Here is a 5,113-nt window from a genome sequence, read left to right as displayed (position 1 = left end):
ACAATTTTTAATTTGATTCTCAAAGTAAGGTTTGTAATATAACAACACTACAATTTATAACCCATTTCTGGAGCACAAACTGAAATGTTTAAAAATATCTATTTTATTAACAATGATTAATAATAAGTTAGTTTAAAAAACTAGATCTTTATGTTCCGTAGTTAAGGTAATTGTAATTTAATGTACTTTGCAAATTTTACTTTTTAATTTCTAATTTTTTTCTTTTCTAAAATCAAATTCATTAAAACCCTGATGACTGTGATAAATAATTTTGATCATCATTATTGGTGACTTGATTTAGGAAATCGCAGCAATCATGTCTTTCTTTCAATGACGGACACTTACCTATATTCTTATTAATACAAAATATTAATTTTTAGTAATTAAACATAATTCTTTCATCAAGAAATACTTACAGATCAGTCAATCATGTGATTACATTTACCATACCCTAAATAATGTGAGATACACATGTAAATGATACATAAAGGTAGGGAAAAACTACTATCAATTATGCGACCATTCTCATCATTTGTAACGTATCAAAATGTTTGAAGCAACAGTGAAAATTTTCGTGTTCAATTTCGTATTCGCCGCAGAACATAGCGTAAACTCAGCTTTATACATAAGTTGCATCGATCTTCATTGCTTCCAGTTCCAAATAACATTTTCCTTTGCACAGAACTCCTTAGCCATTTCAGATCCTTCATTACTACAAAGAGGGGTAGTTAATGAAATTAGGAAAAGAAAAAAAGATTCTTCTTCCGATTAAGAGCTCAATCTGAATTAAAAGGATTTCGAACCTGCCAAACTTGAAAGGCTGCCAGTGCTTCCGGTCTCTGGGTTAGCGAACTGGGATATATACTTTAGATCCCGCGTATATTACAGGGTCGAACTAGTTTAGCGAGTTGGATGCGACCAAAAGCGCGGGCTAAAATACAGAGAAGAAGAGGCCGGTGATGGTGGTGGAAAGAAGAGAAGGAGGCAAACCTTTCATCGCGTTGAATTTCAAATCGGCGTATCTCCTGGGTGGAATTGGCGTCGATCCAATCGCGATTCCATGCTTACCTGCTTGCACTCCCTCTGTTTCCTGGTTCTTTCCATTCCTTTTTTCTCTCTCTGCTTCTCTGCCGCTTTTTCTTTGTCTACTCGTACCCGTACTAGGTTCGGTATCTTCGAGATGAGCAAAAGTGGGTCGTTCGAATCTATAGGGCACCGGAGGACGAGGAGAAAAAGGGCAATGCAGAAGCGGTTACGGGCCTTGACTTGGTCACCCTGAAGTTTCGAGTGTTTTAGAGTCCGTGCCTAAGCATGAAACATATCTATTAACACTATTACGGTTCATTATGACATTAGAAGCCACTTTATCCGAACTAATGGAGAGATATGTTCGAATAATAGGTGCGTAAATAAGTTTCCACGGTATTTTTAAAAAATACTTTTTTAATACAATGTTGGATATATTTGATTTAGATATATGTTATTTCTATTGTACTGAATGCTTATTTAGATAGTGCTGGACATTTTCTCAAATCTTTTGTAATAGTTTATATTATTATACGATGACGCTACAGAACCACAAAAGCGCGGGAAAGTCAATTGGTATTTAAATTAATTTCTTAACTCCACTGTTTTCCTCTGGACCTATGTGGAGTGAACTGAAAAATATATTTTTATAAATATTTTGTTTCCAAATATATTTTTTTACAATTCAATATATTTTAATTTTACGTTTATGACAATTTTTATAAATGCTTCACGTGTCATAAAGTTTAAATGAGAATAACAAAAGAAGAGAATAACGTTAAAAAATTGAAATTATTGATTTGTGTACTTAATTAAATAAATATAAAACCATAACATTTCATATATTAAATCTAGACATATCGTCTATAATAATTAATAAATAATTGCGTGTTACTACCAGAATAAATAAATATTTAGTCTAAACTAGCAAAATTAGAATAAAGTAATAAAAATGTATTATAATATCAAAGGCTTCACAAACTACACTATTAAATAAATAACACTTATAAGGAAGATGTAAAGTTTCATATGCGACGTCATAACACGTATCATAAATAGGGACATATTTTTGAAAATTCATTTAAAGCAAGTATTGGCAGCAATAAAAGGATAACGTAAAACTGAAATCCTGAATTATAAGAAAACGAAGAACATGTGCAGAGCGTGTAGGTTAAGTGAGGTCAAGACTCTATAGACGTAAAAAAATGGCAACGTTTGGCTTTTCTCCGCGACCAAAAGTTTCTGTTCGCGAAACTCCTTACTTTGATGTTTCCCTGTCATGCAGGAACCCCCTATATTGATTTTTACAACGTACAAGCACGTCGTAAAATTCGGCAAGGAATATAAAGTAACGTGACGTTCGTCCTTTGCACAACACTGGGTACCGTATTTATACGGCACGTGTCATTGACGGCAGTGTGTATGCACGGTGGGCGTGAAAAATATTTGTACGCCGACTAACATCCACTAAAATTCGTATATAATGTCACTTATCAAGAAGTTTCCATGAGAAAAGGTCATTTATATATGTTTCTGTGACTCAAATTAATCGTTTAACTTCTATGAATGTCTTTACACGCTCAAATATTGATGTACCAGATGTACTATGGTGTTAACACATTGTTGAACGATAAATTTTTATAACTAAATTAAAGGGGACGACCAAGTCTAGATAGCTTTATTGGTAATTATTTTATTTGCACAATGAATAGTGCTATACTGACAATTTATATAATTTTATATTTTAATAGTTACTCAAGTTGATAAATGTGTAAGCCCAAGTATTCTTGTTATCAGTCAGTAATATGTTAATGTAATTACTCGGTTAGTGTTAGTGTATATGGTTTAGACGCATAATGTTTGATTTTGGGTTCATAATTTTTTTATTTTTTAATAAATGGAAAATTAACTTCATGTATAATAATGTTATGCGTTGGCGCAATTGTAAAAAATGTTTAATACTAAACAAATTAGAATGTTTGAATATTTAATGAAACTATTGAATTTACCTCGATCGAATAAGGGTTAATAAAAAAATTCTAATATGGTGGTTGAATAAAAATCATTATAAACACTTACTCGATTTGCAAGTGTTTATTCATTATTACATAGTAAGAAATATTTTAGAATTTAGTTTTATTTTTCATTCACTATATCAGTTTTCACTCAGCTATAAAGTACTAAGTTTTTCAGAAATAGACGTGTAACAAGTATGAGCACACTTTCAAATCTATTTTTCATATTTAAACATTAACAAAAAATAATTTAATTGATGCTTGTGTATTTAGTAAAGACTATGTATTAATTGTTTCAACCTTAGCATCAAATCTTCTAAGTTTCTTGTATTATTATTAAAAAGTATCAATGACCTTATTTCGGCACTTGAAAAGTCTGATGTTATTAGATGACATAAAAATATACTAAACTAATATTTACAACTAGTGATAGGATTGGAGTAATATATGTTAACGGTACTTAAAAAATTCAGTACGTAATTACACAGTTGAGAAAGGTATCGCAAAGTATAAAAATCTTGAATACACGATGTTAGATTTCAATACCGAGTCCACTTGGAACGTTACCAATCACTTCTAATTGAATAGAAGAATTGATTTCTTCAAGTGCTACACGAATACAGCAATAAGTAGTGAATTTAACTGTTCATAAACAACCTGTAAGTTTTACTTTAATTTGTGTATTTTTATAGTAATAATATTATAGTACATTAAATTTTTATTAAAAAACTAATAACATTTTCTGAAAAAATAGTATCCCATATCGATCCGAAACTTTAAGTATGAAAAAATAAACACGTAATGAATTATCTAAATTACAAGTAGTCTAAGCTTCCGCTATGTATTACCATGTTTACATGGATTTTCATTATATCGAAAAAGGATTTGTGTAACAACTCTAAAAACTATGTGCAAAAATTTGCGAACTCTATGAACTATTTATTGTTACAGCTTCATCAGTGGCATTCTAATAAAATTCTACTATACAGTTTATTTGTAAATATTCAAGTGTTATTATTTGAATTACCAATTGGTTTCGATTAATCAATTACTTTTCATCTGTTTATAATATTACAAAATGTGATGTTAACAAATAATGTTTGATACGAAATAAAATATAAATTGTCCCAGTTAAATTATTTATAAATTATGTAATATGTAATAAATTATATAATTATGTAATAATTTAATAAGTCAAGCAATAATAAATTACGTAAAAATATAAAAGTTTAATTAATTATTTTCACTAATACTGAAGATAGAAAACCATATCTTATGAGAATAATTTGGATGTTCAATTTAAGTAAGATACCGTGTATATTTATTATTTAAAACTTTTTATAATACAAAATTCAGCTTCACCAAATAAAAAATACCAGCATCTGTTTAAATTAATAACTTTTAGTATTACAAATGCACAATAATTTGTACCTTCTATTAAAATTATTAAAATTATACCAATAATTTTATAATTATTACATTATCATTTCAGTCTCCTGATATCGGAATCAAGTTTGTTTCCAGTAAAATAAAATGGAAGACAATTTTCCGCTATCCCAGGACGGTCGTTGGCCTCGATACCACAAAGTTCAACAAGTCTAACAATAAGATACGCTGGAATACAATGAATAATTAGCCTAGATATTATTATTCTGGAGCTCGATATTAAACCGTACGATTGTTGACCGGCATTTGAACCAATAAAATTATATATTCGAATCATCGGAGGTAAATGCCCCATTGAAGCCGTTCAGTGTACCTTGCTATTAATCTCTTTTTATTTCCTTGTATTCATTGTACTAAAGAGTCCTTTCTGTGTCGTGTCGGATACGGCACAGAATCCTCCGCTTTTATCGAACGGCTTAAGTTCATAAAACATTACAGAATGCTTACAGAGGTAGGTAAACCTCTGGAGAACATTATACACTCCGCGACAAGAGGGCGCTGTTATCCTCGGAGCAAGAATTTTTCTTCTGTTCACATAGTGTTAAAAATTTTACTGATGTTTTCGATAAAATAAATCATTGCAATGATAAAATTAAGGGACTGGAAAGATTATAAATTATCAGAAA

At 30.1% G+C, this 5,113-nt stretch overlaps 1 long non-coding RNA gene across 1 annotated transcript; it reads right to left on the bottom strand.

The window, feature by feature from the left end:
- LOC143265161 (uncharacterized) lies at positions 1–1,640 on the bottom strand. Its single transcript, XR_013039361.1, has 3 exons — positions 1,069–1,640; positions 804–931; positions 1–712 (listed from the first exon to the last, which is right to left on the bottom strand). It is a non-coding gene; the product is annotated as an uncharacterized LOC143265161 (long non-coding RNA).
- Positions 1,641–5,113: the final 3,473 nt, after the last annotated feature.

Source organism: Megachile rotundata, chromosome 9 (genome assembly GCF_050947335.1).
Source record: "Megachile rotundata isolate GNS110a chromosome 9, iyMegRotu1, whole genome shotgun sequence".
Lineage (NCBI taxonomy): Eukaryota > Metazoa > Arthropoda > Insecta > Hymenoptera > Megachilidae > Megachile > Megachile rotundata.
The sequence above is the reverse complement of the archived record's forward strand: the minus strand, read 5'-3'. Positions and strand labels throughout refer to the sequence as shown.